Genomic DNA, 21,410 nt, shown 5'->3' with positions numbered 1-21,410 from the left:
TTCAAGTACCAGCTTTGCTCTTTGCTAGTTCTGTAACCTCAAAAATTTATTTAATGTCTCTGTGACTTCATTCCCTTATTTATAAAATTTGGACAATACTAGTTCCTAGTATTACTATAATACCTGGTATTACTCTGAGAATTAATTGAGAGGATGCACAGAAACTCTTAGCACCATTCTTATTTGCACATGAGAAATGGCAGCTTTTTGATTCCTTTAATATTATACTTCTCTAAGAAACGTAATACTTAACAAATAGTAAGACATTGTTTCAACTTGATGTCATAAAATATGACGGAATGTGCAAAGCACTATGGGAATGAAAATACAAAAAAATGAATGGCCTGGATCGTATCTTTAAGGAACTTGAAGGCAAAAGTGTTTCTATATTTTCCTAACATTTTCCTTTTTTAATGGACCCCAAAAGCACTTGGTATTTATTATTTTGATTACAGCTTCTCACTAGGACAATATTATTTTTTATCATTGACTTATTGCCTTTTCCTTCCTATTTCTCTTCCAATTCATGGTCCCTTGGTACCATCACAAAATCGCTTCTCACAGATGTTGTGTAATTTCATTTTATTTTATGACCACAGATTGTCTGCGTTTTGATTGGCTAGAAGTTTTACCGTCATGTCTGTCACTGAGAAGTAGGAAGGAACGTGGATGGCAGAGGACAAACCTTCACTTATAACTATAAAGCAATTCAAATTTCCTTTACCCTTTATGGTAACCCCTCACAGTCCCTTAGTACAAGTTGCTAAGGACAGCCCTTTACGTGAAGGTGGCCAGAGCAAAATATTCAATAACGCATTTGCCGTGCCCCGAATATCCATCTGAAAACAGAAAGAAGTTAAACACTTTGTTCAATCATTTATTAAAATGGAAGTAGCATCCTGGGGCTCCAGGAACATGGGGAGCCATTGCCATGTTCGATTTATTTTTAGCTGTTGTCAATTGTACATGAAAAAGACCCTAGCGTGCAGTCCCGGCCCGCTGACATTTCCACGAGGTAATTTACCTTTCGCTCCACTCTCTCTGGAAAACCCTCCGGTTATTTTGTGAGATAAACAATAGGTGCCTTTCCTTCAATGAACTTTTCCTTGAGCTTAATGACCTGCTCTCACTCGATGCAGTCTCCTCACTCCTGTAAAAAAGAAAATGTTATTACTAACACCCCTTTGCTTAGCAATTGCTTTTCAATGCTCAATTTATTGTAACTTTGGGGTAATTCTATGCGTTAGCTTTTCAGCATTTTTCCTTTCAGTGGAACTCAGGCACCCACATCTGGAAGGTTTTAGTAGAAGTCAGTCTAGCATCGTGGATGAGCTCAAGGGGTACAGCGTAGGGCAGTCTACATTTCAATCGTAGCTCCACCATCTGCTAGATTTATGATCATGAAATAGATTTATGATTTGACTCAGTTTCTCTACCTGAAAATGAGGAAAATAATTATATTTACATTATATGACTTGGAATGGGGGCATTAAATGAGATAATCTAAGTGAAAGCATTAGCATAGTACCAATGCCTATTAAATACTAAATATTTGTTATTTTCAAGATTATTAATAATAAATATTAGTAATTTTAATCATCATTTTAAATAGTATAGTGCTCTGGTTTTGGAATGCTGCCAGAAATAAGGCTGACAACCTCAGTCCTTTCCTTCTACAAAGCCTCTACTGTCTGAAATTGAAGCAGGGAAGACCTGAAATTTTGGCTGGTGTGCATGTATGCGTATGTAGTATGAAGTTCACTTTTTCACTTAAGTAGAACATATATCTAGAAGATCAAACAAGTCATGAGCATACAGATCAATGGATTATCACAAAGTAAACATATCTGCATAACCACCACTAATGTCAAGGCCTAGAACCTTATCAGCACCACAGAGGCCCTTCACACTCTCCCCTACTCATTGACCCCTCTATCTTCCCTAAAGGTCATCACTATCCTAACTTCTAGCACTATGTGTTATATTTGCCTGCTTTTGAACTGTATAGGAACTGCAATCATACATGATGTGCATTATATTGTTTCTGTCTACTTTTGCTCACAGTATGAGATTCATCTCTGCTATTGTGTGAGGCAGCAGCTTAATTTTATTATTGTATAGTATTCTTTTTGTATCATTTACTCAGTCTAATGCTGATGAACATTTGGGCTCTTTCCAGGTTTTAGCTATTTCATATAATGTCCTCTCTATATTCTTGTACCTGCTTTTTGGTAAACATGTGCTCATAATTCAGTCAGGTATATGACCGGGAATAAAATAGAGTAGGGTATGTTCAACCTCAGTGGATACTACCAAACTTTTCCAAGGTGGTACCAATTAGCAATGGATGAAATTCCCTTTGCTCCATACGATTATCTAAACTTAGTGTTATTAGTCATTTTTATTTTAACCCTTCTAGTGGTTATTTTATTGTAGTTTTACTTAACATTTACCTGATAACTAATTAAGTTAAACACTTTTTAATAGGTTTATTGACCACTTGGGTATCTTGTTTTCTGAATTGCTTTCTTGAGTGTCTTGTTCATTTTTCAAATTACATTATCAGTTTTTTTCTTTTGTATCTACAGGATTTGCTTACACATTCATGACACAAGCCCTGTTTTGGTTTATGTATTGCATACTATCTTTTACCACTCTGAGGCTGGTCTTTTTACCATCTTAATGGTACCTTTTGATATATGGAATTTCTTAATTTTAAAGCAAACAATTTTATCCATCTTTTCATTTATGTTAGTATTTTTGTGACATAATTTTTAAAAATATTCCCTACCTCAAGGTTATGAAGATATTTTCCTGCTATCTTCTAGAGGTTTTGTTTTATTTTTTTCACATTTAGATCTTTGAGTCATTGAAATTGATTTTTGTGTCTATTGAGGGAAAGGGGTAAAATGTAATTTTTTTCCTAATATGGGTAGCTAATCAACCAACACTATACATCATTTATCGCAAGATAGTCCTTTCCCCACCATGCTACAGTGCTATTTTTTGCAAACATCAATTGTTTGTATGTGGAGAGATTTTTTTCTTGATATATGTTTATTCTTACATGAATACCACACAGTTATAATTAGTTATCTTTACAAGCTTTCCTATTCAATAGATTGAATCCTAACACTTTGTTCTTCTTAAAGATCATCTGGGCTCTTTTCAACCCTTTGCATTTCCATATAAAGATATTTAAGTTTATAGGGACCAGCCCCCGGGCCGAGTGTTTAAGGTCGAGCGCTCTGCTTTGGTGGCCCAGGGTTTCGTCAGTTCGGATCCTGGGGAGGACATGGCACCGCTCATCAGGCCACACTGAGGCGGCGTCCCACATGCCACAGATAGAAGGACCCACAACTAAAAAATATACAAGTATGTACTGGAGGGATTTGGGGAGAAAAAGCAATTAAAAAAAAAAGAAGATTGGCAAGAGTTGTTAGCTCAGGTGCCAATCTTGAAGGAAAAAAAAAAGATATTTAAGTTTATATATTATGGAAACTTTCAAGCATATGCAAAAGTAGAGAAATAGCATAATGAGCTCCCATTTAACAATTACTCAGCTTCAGTAGTTATGAATTTATGATCATGCTTGTTCTATTTATACTCCATCTGTTCTCCACCACCACTAGATTATTTGGAAGTGAATTCCATACAGTATATAATTACATCTGTAAATATTTCCACCTGTGCCTCTAAGGGAAAAGGAACTTTCGTTGACATATACCCACAAGAATATATTACTCCTAAAAATTTCTTTAATATCATCAAATATTTAGTCAGTGTTCAAATTTACCTGATTTTCTCCTGTTTTAAAAAATTTTGTAGTATGCTTGAATTAAGATCTGATAATATTGATTTATTGCAATTTGTTGATATATCTCTAAGTTACTTTTAAATAATGAGTTCCCCACCATAAACTATTTTCCTTGCAATTTATTTTTTGAAGAAATCCTGTTTTTGCCTTTGGAGTTTTCTGCTAAATTTTTTTTTTCCTTTTTCTCCCAAAGCCCCCCACTACATAATTGTGTATTTTTAGTTGTGGGTCCTTCTAGTTGTGGCATGTGGGATGCCGCCTCAGAGTGGCCTGATGAGCGGTGCCATGTCTGCACCCAGGATTCAAACCAGCGAAATCCTGGGCTACTGAAGTGGAGTGTGTGAACTTAACCACTCGGCCACGGGGCTGGCCCCCTTGCCAATTTTTTTAAAAATTAAAAATAAATTAGATTTACAAGAACGTTGGAAACATGATATAAGTAATTCCTGTATACTTCTCACTCTGATTCCATAAATGTGAAGATTTACCACACTAGCTTTATTATTCTTTCCTTCTTTCTTGCTTTCTCTCTCTCCTTTTTATATTTTTTCTAAAACTCTTGTAAGTTGCAAACACGATTCCTCTTTAGTTCAAAAGATGTCAGTGTGTATTTCCATATAACACGGAACAATTATCATGTCCAGGAAATTATCATTAGTACAATATTATTGTCTAATTGACACACCTTATTCCAATTTCACCAAGTGCCTTACTAACATTTTCTTTGTACCAAGATCCGATCCAGGAGGATACACTGAATTTACTCATCATGTCTCTTTGGTCTTTTTTTTTTTTCCAGGAAGATTAGCCCTGAGCTAACTACTGCCAGTCCTCCTCTTTTTGCTGAGGAAGCCTGGCCCTGAGCTAACATCCGTGCTCATCTTCCTCTACTTTATACGTGGGATGCCTGCCACAGCATGGCTTGACAAGCGGTGCCATGTCTGCACCTGGGATCCAGACCAGTGAACCCTGGGCCGCTGAGAAGCAGAACGTGCGAACCTAACCACTGCGCTACCGGGCCGGCCCCCTCTTTGGTCTTTTTTAACCTGAAACAAATTCTTCTCAGACTTTCTTTGTCCTTCATGATCTCAGTACTTTTGAAGAGAATTGAACAGTATCAAGAACTATGAAAGGTCTGCTATTTTACTGTACTTCCAAGCTAACAAGCTAACTTGTCACAGTTTCATGGATTAAGACAGAAGACACAAGCCTCCTGGGTCAGAGACAAAGGATTTTATTACTCACAGCACAGCAAGCAGCGTGGGCTTCATGTTTGTGTCGGTTCCTCATGTGCCCAACTTTCATAGGGCAATGCAGAGGGATAGTGATGAATGTTCATCAATTGCGTATTTGTGTAACAGCTGAGGAACATCAAATTTTAGGGAACCCAAATCTTTTTAAATGGACTGTAAGTAATTCTATCCTTTGTACTACAGGGAGATGTAATATTTATTATATTGGACAGCAAATAAATCTCCCCTCTTAATCTTGAGTGAGACACTGCCTCTACCTTCCAAGGTTCTTCTCCACACAAACATCCTTGAAAAGATAGTCCAAAACAAAGGACAGTTTGTGCTTTGTCTGAAAAATGTGTGGAACTGCAAGAGACACATGGAAATTTGTCTCCCCTAACTATCCACATTTCTTTTCTGGATTGTTTTTGTTTCCAGCAAACCTTCCCATGAGTATACCACTCTGTCATCCACTCTAATTATAATCTGGCCAACAGAAGTTGGCAACAAATCCATTCAATTTGTCTCATACAGCGTTTAATTAAGGCTACCATCGATAGGGTTCCAGGCAGCAGGGTGAGGCCAATCTGCAGTATTGACCTCAATCATGCCACCTAGGGGTGTGGACTGACCCAGCCAGCTGAACAAATCCCAAAAAGCATCAGTCTAACCTTATAAAGTCAGGTGGCATTTTCCTTTAATTTTTGTATTGACTTTTCCATTCTGCCCAAGGCATTAATCAAGGTACGATAGGATGTATTAGTGATTACACAGACTACACCTTGACCTGCAAAGGGGAAGTCTAAGTCCATTATGTCATTCATAACAACCCTGGCCAGTGAGTTGCAGCTGACCTGAAGGCCTTTCAAGGCTGAAGTGGTTTTATTGATGACTTTGTGTAAAATCAAGAACAGATTTTTTTACCACTTTTTTAAATTGGAGACTCCCATTGTAGGAAAAATTGCCCAGAGTGCCCATAAAAAGTCTATTTAAACTTAGATATAAAACATGTTTTAAAAATGAATTTGTTGACGGTTATTCCGGCAGTCTTGTACATGAAAGTGATTTTGCTTCTATCCAACATGAAAAGTACACACTTGCGTAAATGCACTCATATTGATATCATTTTACTTGTATATAATTAACCTGGGAAGATTGAATTTCTCTTTTGATTTTTCTAACTCTTCTCCCGTTGTGGGTTTGATGAATAGGATAGCTCCCACAATAATGCTGAATAAATTAAAAACATGAAAACTGCCAAGCATCCCTACTTAATTCTAGCCTTCTCATTTTGTAAGGTGAGCAAGCTTATCTTTGGCATTGACAGAGGCAGCTTGTGAAGCCCAAATATAGGTTGAGGATAAAAGATATTTTATTACTATGATTTGGGGGCCTGAATTTTAAAAAGGCAATATCAAAAATAATTGTCAAAGCAGAAAAGACATGAGCATAAGTCATAGGTGTATAAAGAAAAAATTTGAGGTAATATTGAAGATAAACACTTTATTTAAGATAAACATTTGGTTACTTTGCACCAAGTAACGAAGAATTTTAGGATCTCTAGCTTTATCAGAAGTGATTTGTTAAAAAATTATTCGGGAGCATACAAAAAAAGTCACAAAAACTTAACAGCTCTCATGATATAAGGAATGTTTGCTATCCAAGCAAAATACACAGAAGATACAGATTTTTTTTAAACAGCTATTTTAACAGAAAGTAAACTGAATTCTAGTTTTACCTCTTTTTATACAGCTGATATAAAGTTGTTTTCTGTATTAGCAAGCCAGTTCTTCATCTTATGAATAAAGCTATAAACATTGAACCAACTTTGTAAAAATTTTACACATTTTAATGCTTCTTTCAAACTCATTATTTGAAAGTGTTTTAAATCAAGGCAAATAAACATGACTGTCCTTCAAATCTTCTATGACTTAACTATGCTGTTTTCTCTCTTTTTTTCTCCTACTGCCACAAAGAAGCAATTTTACTTTAAGACACAATTATACTCTTCTTCTCAATAACATGTCCATTTTATTTTCATTCATATATTTTTTGCAACTATTGTAAGGAGCACAGTTCTACCCACATAGAACAGCTACAACTTTTAACCAAAGTAATTAACTTCTGTTCCCCCATAGCACAGAAAATGCTGGGAAGCAGGTAAATGACCACACTCAGTCATATTTAAGCGCTGATTGGAGCAAGAGAGCTCCAGGAAAAACTATGTAGGACTCATGAGCTCGCAGTATATATTTCTATTCAATCATGCACACTTGTTTTACATTTCTTAAAGCAACAAATACAAACACGTATGTCAATATGACCTAATGTTGTCTATTCATCCCTTTCAACCTTACCTGATAGTCATTTTGTAATGTATAAAAATAAGAGGCAAAGGTATGTAGGTATTAAAACTATGCTAGCAACCTACTCTTTCTGTCAGAGACATGACAGAAGTTTTTACTGAGATAGTGCAAGAGCATTGAGTAAATCATTATGATCCACAGCGTTAAAAGAATTAATCCGCTTCCGTAAGCCATCACTTATAATTTACGTACTTGAAAATGTAACGTTACACAAAATTTTTAAACACTTGTTGGAAACAACACAAGCTAATTTGAACAGTAAAATAGCTTATAGTGCATTTAGTGAGTACAAACTAATTTTTAATTAGAAAATAATTTTTTTCTTGAAATCTTGAAAAAATTTTATTCATGTTTTTAACTATTATAAGATATATTATAGGTTTCAAAAGTAATATTTATTCAAAGATTTATGTCAACTAGAAATATTACCTAAATTTTCCTCCTGATTTTATATGCCAGTTTAAAAAAACACTTCTAATTTTGCTTAAAATACTGAATTTTTTTCTATTCCCATTCTCGTTCTGCTAACCTGATAGATCAACTATATTCCATTGCTTTTTAACTTGGGTCAAAGGAAATCAGCAACACAGTAATTATAGAAAAATGATAGAACCAACTAGTAAATCCAATGGTTAGTTAAAACCAATTGAAACAAATAAACTGCTTCCTAATTTATTCAAGAAACTAAATTACTCCTATAAAAATCACACTATGACAGGTGGTTTCACAGGTGAATTCTACGAAACTTTAAGGAAGAGAACTCCAATGCCTCTTGCCCTTTTTAACAAAAGAACTTTACTGAAGTAAAATGCACGTACAATAAACGGCATATATTTTAAGTCTGTAATTTGGTAAGTTTTGATATGTATATATCATACATATGGACTATACATATGATTTATATGCACGTATACACCATGAAACTGTTACCACAATTAATATATCCATCACCCCGAGAAATGTCCTTGTACCCCTTTGTAATCCAGCTTTCTTGCCCCTCCTCCCATCCCTAGGCAACCACTGATCTGCTATGTGTCACCAGAGATTAGTGAATATTTTCTGAAATTGTATGTATATGGAATCGTATAATAGATATTTCTTTGGTTTCTTTCACTCAGCATAATTATTTTTGGGTTGTGTGTATCAATAGTTCATTCCTTTGTGTTTCTGAGTAGTATTTCATTGAATGGATCTGCCATAATTTATTTATCCATCTTGTTGATGGACATTTGTGTTGTTTCTAGATTTTGGCTATTACAGATAAAGTTGCTATGAAAATACAGCTTTTAGGGGCTTTAGCTTTCATTTCTCTTGGGTAAATACTTAAGATTGATTAGCTGAGGAATACATATGTTTAACTTTGTAAGGAAGTCTCAAACTGTCTTCCTGAATCATAGTTCCATTTTACATTCCCACCAGCAGTGGATGAAGGTTCCAGTTTCTCCTCATCCTTATCAACATCCTCATCAACACTTGGTGTTGTCAGTCAGACTTTTCAATTTTAATTATTCTAATAAGTCTACTAGAATGATAACTGTTTGCGTTTTTTCCAGAAATTTACATAATATTTTGTTACTAATTTCCTTAACACAATTCTTTTTTATTAAGGTGTACAATGTGACAATTTAATATATGTATACATTGTGAAATGGTTATTACAATCAAGTTAATTAACACATCCATTACCTTACATAGTTGCTATTTTTGTGTGTGGTGAGAATAGTTAAGATCTTCTCTCAGTGAATTTCAAGTATACAAAACAGTATTATTAACCATAATCACCATGCTATAACTCCTTGTGGTTTTAATTTGCATTTCCCATCGTGTTGAGAATCTTTTCATGTGCTTATGTGCCATTCATATTTCTTCTGTGAAGAAATGTTTGTTCAATTCTTTTGCCAATTTTTAACTTGGATTGGTTGTTTCCTTATTATTGAGTTTTGAAAGTTTTTTAAAAATATGTTTGAATACAAATTTTAATCAGATGTATGATCTGCAAATACTTTCTTCTTCTTCTTTTTTTTTTGGTGAGGAAGATTGGCCCTGAGCTACCACCTGTGTCAATCTTCCTCTGTTTTGTATATGGGTTGTCACCACAGCATGGCTTGATGAGCGATGTGTAGGTCCCCACCCAGGATTCAAATCCACAAACCCTGGGCTGCCAAAGTGGGGCACTCAAACTTAACCACTACACCACAGGGTCAGCTCATGAAGATTCTTTCTGTTTGTGGCTTATCTTTTCATTCTCTTAACAGTGTCTTTCAAAGACAGAAATTCTTAATTTTGAGGGAGTATAATTTATCTTTTTTTTCTCTCATGGATTGTGCTTTTGGTGATGTATTTAAGAAATCTTTCCCAAACATAAAGCAAAAAAAAAAAAAGGATTTTACCTTAGATGTCTTTTTAGAAATTTTCTATATTTAGTATTTGAATTTAGGTTGATGATGAATTTTGAGTTAATTTTCACATATGGTGTGATTTATAGATCAAATTTCTTTCTTTTTTCTCTGTTTCTCCTTTCTCATTCTCCTCCTTCCTCATCTTCTTTTTTGCATAAGGGTATATAATTGTTCAAGCACCATTTTTTGAAAAGATGATTTTTTTCTCCACTGAGTTATCTTTGTACCTTTGTTGAAAACCCATTGACCACATATGTGTGGGTCTATTTCTGGATTCTGTTCTGTTACATTTTCTATTTCTCTATCTTGACACCAACACCACGACGTCCTCACTACTGTAGCTTTATATTCAGACTCCAAGACAGGTGGAGTAGGCCCTCCAGCTTAGTTCTTTTTCCAAGCTGGTTTGCCTATTTTCAGTTTGTGCTTCAAGCCTTTTAGGATGTGCAAGAGTGAGTCTGGGTGAGGAGGGACACGTTTTCTGAAGTGGAACCTGTGAAAATCACCAGTCCTAAAAGATGACAAATGATTTTATGCTTTTGAAACTTTTAATCATTGAATAAAATAAATGATTATATTATTTATCACGGATCAAAATCATCATGGATAATTTCATATTTGAAAGAATATTAACATAATTCTTAGAGTTTGGAGGCTCTAAACTTACAGATATTGGAATCTAGAATTCTACACAAGCTGAAAGTCTTTTAATATTCCCTCACAAACTCTGCTTCATCACTTTATAGATGAGAAAAACAAAATTTAAAGAGCCTAAATAATTTATCCACGTCCCCTCAGAATATCAGCAAAATTGGTAATATTTGAGTTTAAACAGATATGGTTCCAAATTTCAGCCATGACATTTACTAGAGATATGATTTTGGGCAAGTTTTCTTTTGTTTACTTTCAAACTCTTGGAGGCTAAGTTCCCTTTGTTCTTAAACTGGAATAACAGTTTTCTTTTTAGGACTTATTTGAAGTTACTAGCACAATTTAAGAGTTCAATATATTGTGGTTATTAACACAAAATAGAAGAAGTCACGTTTGTAACCTGGGTTTTCTGCTTCAAAGTTCAGGGATCTTTCTGTTACGTTATTGTTTTTTTGTATGTGTGTCATGAAAGAAAAGAGAGAGAGAGAGACAGAGAAATATAACAAGAGATTGTTTCCAGCACTGCCCTGTAATTAAACAAGCAAATGGTGTATAATATAAAGTAAGACAAACACAACTAAAACACCTAAAGTGACTAGTAAAAGGATGTCAGCAACCCAAAACTTCTTAATCTCAGGCACTCCAGGCTTAAACCAGAAGGAGAGAGTGTGATGTCTAGCTACCTAACCCCAGCAAAATCAAAATAACACTACCATCCAACAGGCCCTTCTGAGATCAGGGTCCATCTCAGGGAAAATGATTGCTCCTAAAATATATTGCTCCCCTGGAGGCCATTTCAAGCTTTCTTTCCCATCAAGATATAGGCTAATCCTTCACTCAACTCTTGCTTCTCTTTCTGTTTTGCAGTAAAATTCTCACCTGGGCATCATTGACCTAGTTCAACGAATGTGTGGAGTATAGTAGCTCAGTTCCTTTCAAACTTGAACGTACATAAGAATCACCTGGACATCTTTTTAAAATGCAGATTCTGATTTGGTAGGTCCGGGCAGCGTCTGAGAGCCTCCATTTTAATTAGCTACCAGGTGATGCTGATGATACTGGTCCGTGGACCAAACCTGGAGGAGCAAACCCAGGTTATCTCCAAAGTCATCTGGGAACCTTCTGGGAATATATAAATTCGAAATAACATGTCCAGACCTCTTAAGTCAGATCCTCCAGCAGAGCAGAGTCTAGGAGTTGGTACTCTTAAAAAGCTCTCGTATTTGGAATCCACAGGGGTCCAGGATGACGCTAAAAGAAACTAACAATCAGTGGGGCGTGTGCACAGACCCATCAGACAAAGTACTAGCTATAGCACTAGAAGCAGGTCCTGACGTCCCCTGCTCTCCCAGGGATTGCTGTCTTAGTTACTGAATATGGGGGTGTGAGGGTGGTCCAGGGAGGATCTTGGGGAAACCAGGGGGATTATTTTAGCTTTGGCATGAACATTCAGAGCAGGGGGTTGATATTTACTGATTATTATTGATGTGTTTCTGTATTTTATTAACTGGTTTGACCAGCTTTGTTGTTTCTGGCATATTGTCAATTTAGGTGTTGGAATGTTTCAAAAGGAAGTAAAGCCCGGGTTCCCAAACTTTTGGTGCAACAGATTGACATAAGGAACTTGTTTAAAAAGCAAATGTTCACATCCTGGCCCCTAAGATTCCGGTTCAGTTGGTGTGAGTTAGGGCCCAGGAATCTGCAGTTTGAACAAACCCCTTGGATAACTTTAATGTATATTATCTATGACCTAAAATGTGAGGATCTCAAAAATGATCAACGAAGCAGTTTCTTTGGAAAAACATATATACAATACCTCATGTCTCTCATGTCTTTATTCAATTTAGTTTAGTAGTTGGTAAATGTAAAATAATTGAAATCAGTTGAAAAATAATTTCATGCACCTTCCTTGTGTAATTCCTTACCAGTGTCAACCATCTAGTATTCTAACAGAGTGTTTTCCATTATATATAACCCAACTAAATGGCCCTTTTCTCACTTTTGCTTCTCTGTTTCTGCCTTATCATGTAATAGTCTAGTCAAATATTATTCTTGCCGTAGGGAGCAAGAAAGGTTACTGACAATCCTAATATTTGAAACGGGCTATAGATAACAACTTCAATTTCCAGGGATGCATTTTTTAAAACAGTGTCTTGAGGCTCTCACTAAATCCTTGCTTCTTTGGGAGTCTCCCCATCCACTCTCTATAACATCCTGGGACCCTGTTCTAACCCAACAGGTTGCATTTGGGAATTGACTCTGAATGTTTTCTTATTTCCAAAGAATTTTGTGCGTGTTCTTTCTACTCCTTCACCTCTCACTTATCTTCTCAAGAATTTCTTCAAATTTGCCTGGGGAAATAACTGTATCAACATAGAAGTGGCGACTTAGAAAAAACAGCAGATTCAAGCCCATCTCACCCCTCCTGCTTCAATCAGCATCTCAGGAGGTGGAGGCTGTGAACGTGAACTTGAGCAAACCTGGCGGATGGATCTCATGCACAGGGATCTGGGAGGACTCTTGACTTAGTCCTGTGCAGTATCACTTTGACCCTTTCTGCTGGACCAAATCTCTCTTGCAATCCCTACGGCCAATGCTTGCCAAGTCCTATGGTATCTTTCTTGTTCTTCCACTGTCCTACTCACAAAACACTCTCTTGACTACTTTGAAGAGAATGACTGCTTTTCGAATTTGTATATTATAAAATAGAAGTGGGAGAAGATGCTAGTAAAATAAGAACTCCCCCTACCTCTCAGCCCCAAATCTTTGTGAAGCAAGTATAACAGAAATGGTAGGTCTTCATGATGGCTGAACAAGGCCCATTTATTTTTTCTTTAAATTTAACTTAACTTTCACACAATTTTGTCACTAAACCAGTTCTCTTAGCTCTTACCTCAGCTTCATTTGCTGTATCTTCTTCTAGATCTCACCACCCAATCACAGGCATTCCTTAGGATTCTGGCCCACCTCAGGAGCTCAGGAAATGGAGGGGAAATCAGTATCTTTCTAGAAGTTTCCTCTCATGGCCCTCCTTTTGCCATCATTCCTTCTCTCAAGGTTCTGAACTCAAGTTTGATACCAGGAATAAATCTGTTATTTTTTCTAAGGAAAACGGCCCCAACTCTCTCATCATCACCGCCTGACTCATCTTGACTTTGAACTTTGGCTCAATGAGTGACAGGTCACCAGTCTCCAACTTCTTATTTTTCTCATTAGTTATCTAAGTCCTGCAGGAGGGAGCCTATATTCTATGAAATCCACATTCCTACAAATCTTTATATTTTAAGCTTTTTTAATATGAAATTCTCTGAAATATTGTTTTGAAACTATATTTGGGCCACATATCAATCTACATTTTTCAGCTTTGCTTTTGTTCCCTTGTATCATTTTCTAATTCCTCTGGCTTTCTGCTATCTCCCTTGCCCTGAGCACATTCTACAAAGGAATCAATGGCTTTATGATTAAAGTCAAAATGGTTTCAGAATTTGCCCAGAATATTCTAAATATATGCATTTCATCTCCCTGCAAGATCTGATATTTTCTCAAATGCTCCGTTACTTATTTCAAGGTCTTTGTCATTTCTTGTTGCATGCTTGTGTTATTTTCCCTCCCTGCCTATGCTTCCCATTTGCATTGCCTGAAAAGTGTATCCCTAGCCCAGAACAAAGAGACGCACTTATTCCCTACCTGAGAGAAGAGGCAACAGCTTTCGGCAAGCTGAGAATTAATTACTCCTGAGGATGACCTGTGTCTAGCAATGGATTCAGAAGTAAATGGCTGTCATAAATTGTTCTAATTAAATGATGTTTCCACGAGTTGTTCAGTGATTGTAATAACTGAATACTAAGTCTTTTTGAAATCTATGAAAGTTCTGGTACAGCAGTTCTTAGCTGAGGAAGAGGTTTCTGCCTGCAGGTCTGTGAATAAACTTAACTTCCTGGAAAACCATTCCCAAGCACCTCTTTGATATGCAGCAAGAAAATTAAAAACAAAACCAAAAAAACCCTCCCGCATCCTAGTCCATGAAAAGCAAGGAAAGTCTGAAAACGAATACTTCAAAGCTGCCCCGAGCAACAAAATGATGACACTTTGGTCTGATCAGTGAACGAAATTATCCCTAATATAGTTTTCCTGCCCTTCTAACTAGAAATGCAAAATCTAAATACTTTCCAGGTAAACAGATGAGTTCTGCAATGGAGATTTCCCCCGGTGGGTGGGAGTAGGGCTAGAGGGTGAGGGGCAGAGAAACTTGCTTGCTTTTCTGTTCCCATGAAGATATTTTTAATCAGGTGTGTACGGATTATAACATAATACCTTTTCACTTTTTCTTTTCTAAAACTTACCTGACTCTTAAAGGGCAGCGTAAGAAATCTTGGAAATATTTTAATTCCCCGGCTGCATTGCCTTTTACTTTTATTTTGAAGGATGAAGAGATCTCAGCTGGGAAGTACCTGGGGACGTTTGGAAGATCCCTCAAGCAGAACAGTGTTTGATATGTTACTCCTCTTACGCACTAGATATGCTTTAGTGGCATAAGAAAATATTACCTTTGAGAGGTCACCTGTGCTGACTGCTCACCCACAGAACTTTGCAGTTGGCAGCAGCATTACAGGATGTCTGCAACGTATAACCTGCTTCCACGCAGTAAGGATGGGTTTTGAATATTTAGTGCCAAGCTCAAGGAATGGAGCAAAGAACATAGAGTATGTGTGGAGAGAACGAGAGAGGCAATTGACTCCTTCTAGATCTGAGTGGCCATGCTCCCTCATCCTCAGCCCCTATGTTCTGTCAACTCTATCTCGTCACCTAGTTCCTCTTCTTTATTTCCAAAGCCACCATCTTTATTGAACTCTGCCCGTATATTCCACTTACACTGCTTCCCAACTTATAATGAAGCCCAGCTCTGATCATGGCCCTCCTGCCTTTGGGATTTTTGCATGGCTTCTGGAAACTGAACATACCGAACATACAAAAGTGTTTATCATTCACTCCTGATGAGAGGAGAAAGAGCTGCTGGATTTTTAACAAAAGCCCTAGGTTAGTAAAAACATCAGCAGAATGCATCGGAATATGTCACTTCAGCTCTGGAACACACATGTTTCTCTCCTAAAGAGTAGAGATATTGAAAGTGCATTTGAAATTGGATTTAAAGGGCTGACTATGGAGTCCTCCCAATGTCAAGTTCATGACCCCTTGTTTGGGGTACTCTTGTTATCTTAATTGAGTCCTGACCAAATGGTGTTCTTTCAGGTAGTGTTCATATTTCTTACAAGTCTTGTCTCTTAATCCTGGGCCATTCCTCTAGAAACTTGCAGAAAAGTCTAACAGTTGCCAGCAGACACTACGTTATTTTCATTAGTTTTGGATGCTGAGGCTTGGCCTATTTTCTTTTTAATGTGATTTCATAGATGTGTCAATAAGAATCTTTGAAGGGAGTGTCTCTGGCACTTTAACTCACTCCATCATTTTTTCTGGAAGTTTCTCAGCAATTAATTTGTAATCTATATTGCCTGTTTTGTTGCAAGTGCATTTCCTTAATTATTCTATGAGAACAGACATTTATTTAAAAAAATAAAATAAAAAGACTGCCTGGAGAGTATTATTTCAGACTCACCACTATCTTGGAAATAAAAAGCTCTCTACAGACTTGAGAGAAAAGAATCTGAGGGGCTATTATTTCAATGTCAAGCATGGTTTGACAAAACAGATTAAATTAAATTGCTCACATTAGAATAACTCTTCTCTTGCTACTGAGGCTGAGCAATATATTGGTCTAAATATTTTGAGGAAACATTCACAAAACGTAAAATTTATTGTGGAGACAAATTACTTGTCACAAATTGAAAATATAACGTAATCAATGTTTTACGTATTCCCTTTAAGATAGTTTTGTAAGTAATCTATCTAGATACCATGCCATCATTGTTCCAAGAAAGCGCTAGCTTTTTTTTTCTTTATCTTGGTTGCAATAGATTTTTGACCTTAAAAAAGGAGAATGGAGAGAGTCTTTGCAGTCTGATAACATGTTCCATCTTCACATGTGGGGAAAGGACACTTCTTGCAATCTTAGAAATGCCTGGTCTGGTCACTTCAGAGGTCTGTGGTGATGTCCCTAAATCCAAGAAATTTGCTTTTCTTTTTGGCTCTGTTTCTAATGGCAGGAGCCACAAACATAATGTCCATTCATGAAGACCTAATCCATTCTTCTGGAGACGTTTCATGTTTCCCTGAGCAGAATAATTTGAAATATTACTAACCTTTCTTTTGTTCATATTCATACAAGTATTTTAAGAATTCTTGGGGAATGTTAAGATTTTATCTAAAATAGAGTGTGCTGAAAAACTCCTAAAGTGTTTTCTTTTGTAATAACAAAATTTTAATAACTAGAATGCTTGTTTCAGGGGTAAACATAAGATGTTACAATTTAAGCAATTTAATCTCATCCTAACTACAGCCTTGACATTCTTACTCATTAATAAAAGAGAATTTGTATTAATAAACTGATGGGTCTTTATATTTCATTTAAAATCACACTCTGTTTTTGTCAGAAGCTTAGACAAAAAATTTTAGTATCTATAAGAAAAGTTTCTCTAAGAAACAATTTATCTTAAGTCCAGGATGGAAACACAAAGAGAGTTTTGACATTTTGAGTCAAGTCCAGGCAACTGGCAGTGTGAAACCACGTGAAAATGCAAAGAACATTTTAAAGAAAAGGTTACTATAGTCTTTTGCAGTAATCCTAAAGATATATAGTTCATATTATGGCAGATTTCGATAGAATTACTTCGGGAAAAATGTTCTTATTCTACTGAAACTAGCTTTCCTCTTCTCATCAATTAGATAACATATTAGGCATTAGTGATAGAAAGACATTTGAAAGCACTGCCATTTTAACATAATCCTGATTAATGTCTATAAAGTTCTATACACTGAATTAGGAAAACTCCATATTAAGGGGAAATTATAGCTGAGTGTCTATAGCAAAGGAAGAAATATGTTCAAAACAATGACCTGACACTCTATACGATGCCACCCAAGGGCCTTCCATGCTATCAAAGAATGTTTAATAAATGCAATCTGTATTCTTAGCAGTAAGTTTGTGATGCATCAATCTATTGTTAAGTAGTAATTCAAGGATGGTCTAGATTAAAACATTATTGGAATTGTATCTTTTACTTTCTGTTAACAGGGCAGTCATTAAATTGTACTACATGTTCAAAAGTTGGAGCAAAACCATCAACAAACATAAAGCCAGTGGTTGATAGGCTGGACCTTCTTCCCATTGTGGAAACAGAAACCATGAACTGAGGAAACCACCTCGAGGACAGAATTTGATGGGGAGTCTAGGGAATTAAATGTTTGATTTCTGGGAGTCTGCATGTCTTTCAGATTGTTTTTTTTTTAACCAAGTGTTGGCATCTCCAAGGTGAGCCCCAAAAGGTCAATGATGTCTAAGGTGGCTTGACTGGCTCTCTGGTGGTCACTGGAGCAGTAAGATTTTTTTTTTAAACATTGGCACCTGAGCTAACAACTGTTGCAAATCTTTTTTTTTTCTGCTTTTTCTCCCCAAATCCACACAGAATATAGTTGCATATTTTCGTTGTGGGTCCTTCTAGGTGTGGCATGTGGGACACCGCCTCAGCGTGGCCATGTCGGCACCCAGGATCCAAACCAGCAAAACTCTGGGCTGCCAAAGTGGAGTGCAGGAACTTAACCACTTGGCCCTGGGGCCAGTCCCGAGGGGCAGTAAGATCTTGATGGAATGTCCGTAATGTTTTAGCAACAGCTGAAATATAAGCCATTTCAGGGAGAGCAAAAGCTGTGACTCCAACTTGAACTTCCCAGGCTAAATTGCCCTGAATAATACTGACAACAAACAGAAATTATTAGGGATTTAATGAAGAGGTGGGGCAGACCTAATCTTTTAGCAGTGTCCTTCTTCAGAGGCTCAAAGTTTTAAGATAAAAAATGGTAATTATTGGGGAAAAAAATGAATGCTCCTCTTTTATCTGTGCAATTGATGCTGACAAATTACATACTGTTAAGATTTATATCTTAAAAAACTGTGATCCAGTCAGTCTCTTGGGTCACACTTCCACACGAGGATCTGAATTTCAGCTATTACTGCCTTAAAAGGAGAGCATCTCTTTATCAGGACAGCAAATAAAGTGGTCAAATCCAATTAATGCAAGTAGATTATTAAAATGCAACAATTTTATAAAAGCTAATTGAAAATCTTGTAATTTAATCAACTTAAGAGTGTGTGTATGTGTGAGTGTGTGTGTGTGTGTGTGTGTGTGTGTGTGTGTGTGTAGTGGACCTACTATGTGCAAGTTATTGTCCTTGATATTTTAAGTATATAAACATGTTTATAAAAAACAAATCTTTGCCCACAAAGATTTTAATTTAGACTAGTGTATTTATTAGTTTGCTCAGGCTGCCATAACAAAATACCATAGACTGAGTGGCTTAAATAACATTTACTTCTTTTCTCACAATTCTGGCGGCTAGAAGTCCAAGATCAGAACCTGCACGGGCAGGTTCTGGTGAGAGCCATCTTCCTGGCTTGTAGACAGCAGCCTTCTTGCTGTCTCCTCATGTGGTGGAGAGAGAACTCTCTGGTGTCTCTTCTTACAAAAATACTAATCCTATGAGATCAGGGCCCTACCCATGGCCTCATTTAAGCTTAATTACTTCCATAAAGGCCCCATCTCCAAGTACAGTCACATTAGGGGTTGAGAGTTCGACATATAATGTTTACAGGAACGCAAACATTCAGTCTAACACTACAGTACTTTCTCTCTCCCTGTACTATAACAATTAGAAAAGAAAAATAAGGATAAAAGAAGCAAAATAAAAGAACAAAAATGAACTGTATGAGAAAAAAGATAAATTGTTGCGGATGTTTAGACAACAAAGAGACTATTTCTAGAAAACTGTTCATGGAGAATGCAGTATCATGTATAGATGATACATACAGGGACTTTTTTTGTATTATTGATGTTTTATTTCTTTTTTTCATATATATTTCACTTTATTTTTTCTTTTCATGTACATTGTCATATATTTTCAATTCTGTGTGGATTACATCATGTTCACCACCCAAAGACTAATTATAACCCATCACCACACATGCATGCCTCATCACCCTTTTCGCCCTCCTCCCTCCCCTCTTCCTCTCTGGTAACCATCCATCCAATCTCTCTTGCTATGTGTTTGTATGTTGTTGTTTTTATCTTCTACTTATGAGTGAGATCATGTGTTATTTGACTTTCTCCCTCTGACTTATGTCACTTAGCATAATACCCTCAAGGTCCATCCATGTTGCCACAAATGGCCAGATTTCATCATTTCTTATGGTTGAGTAGTATTCCATTGTGTATACATACCACATCTTCTTTACCCATTCATCCCTTGATGGGTACCTAGGTTGTTTCCAAGTCTTGGCTATTGTGAATAATGCTGCAATGAACATAAGGGTGTATGTATCTTTATGCATTTGTGTTTTCAAGTTCTTTGGATAAATATCCAGCAGTGGAATAGCTGTATGAAATCGTAGATCTATTCTTAATCTTCTGAGGAAATTCCATACTGCTTTCCATAGTGGATGCACCAGTTTGCATTCCAACCAGCAGGGTACAAGGGTCCCTTCTCTCCACATCCTCTCCAACACTTGTTTCCTGTCTTGTTAGTTACAGCCATTCTGACCAGAGTGAGGTGATATCTCATTGTACTTTTGATTTGCATTTCCCTGATAGATAGTGATGTTGAACATCTTTTCATGTGCCTGTTGGCCATCTGTATATCTTCTTTGGAAAAATCTCTATTCAGATCTTTTGCCCATTTTTTAATTGGGTTGCTGGGTTTTGGTGTTGAGACATATGAGTTCTTTGTATATTTTGAATATTGATCCTTTATCTGATATATGGTTTGCAAATATCTTCTCCAAATTGTTAGGTTGTCTTTTCATTTTGTTAATAATTTCCTTTGCTGTGCAGAAGATTTTTAGTTTGATGTAGTCCCATTTGTTTAATTTTTCTTTTGTTTCTCTTTCCCGGTCAGACGTAGTATTTGAAATTATGCTGCTAAGACTGATGTCAAAGAGCGTACTGCCTATCTTTTCTTCCAGAAGTTTCATGGTTTCAGATCTTACGTTCAGGTCTTTAATCCATTTTGAGTTGATTTTTGTGCACAGTGTAAGATAACAGTCTGCTTTCATTCTTTTGCATGTGGCTGTCCAGTTTTCCCAACACCATTTATTGGAGAGACTCTCCTTTCTCCATTGTAAGCTCTCGGATCCCTTGTCAAAAAGTAGCTGTCCAAATATGTGTGGGCTTATTCCTGGGCTCTTGACTCTGTTCCATTGATCTGTGTATCTGTTTTTGTGCCAGTACCATGCTGTTTTGGTTACTATAGCTTTGTAGCATATTTTTAATTCAGGGAGTGTGATACCTCCAGCTTTGTTCTTTTTCTTCAGGATTCCTTTGGCTATTTGGAGTCTTTTGTTATTCCGTACAAATTTTAGGATTCTTTGTTCTATTTCTGTGTAAAATGTTGTTGGAACTTTGATCGGGATTGCATTGAATCTATGCATTGGTTTAGGAAGTATGAACATTTCAACTACATTAATTCTTCCAATCCGAGAGCATGGAATATCTTTCCATTTCTTTGTGTCTTCTTCAATTTCTTTCAACAATGTTTTATAGTTTTTGGTGTACAGATCTTTCACCTTTTTGGTTAAGATTATTCCTAGGTATTTTATTCTTTTTGTTGCAATTGTAAATGGGATTGCATTTTTAATTTCTCTTCCTGCTACTTCATTGTTAGTGTATAGAAACACAACCGATTTTTGAATGTTGATTTTGTATTCTGTGACTTGACTGTATTCATTTATTATTTCTAAAAGTTTTTGAGTGGATTCTTTAGGGTTTTCTATATGTAAAAT

Source organism: Equus quagga, chromosome 20, assembly GCF_021613505.1.
Source record: "Equus quagga isolate Etosha38 chromosome 20, UCLA_HA_Equagga_1.0, whole genome shotgun sequence".
Lineage (NCBI taxonomy): Eukaryota > Metazoa > Chordata > Mammalia > Perissodactyla > Equidae > Equus > Equus quagga.
The sequence above is the reverse complement of the archived record's forward strand: the minus strand, read 5'-3'. Positions refer to the sequence as shown.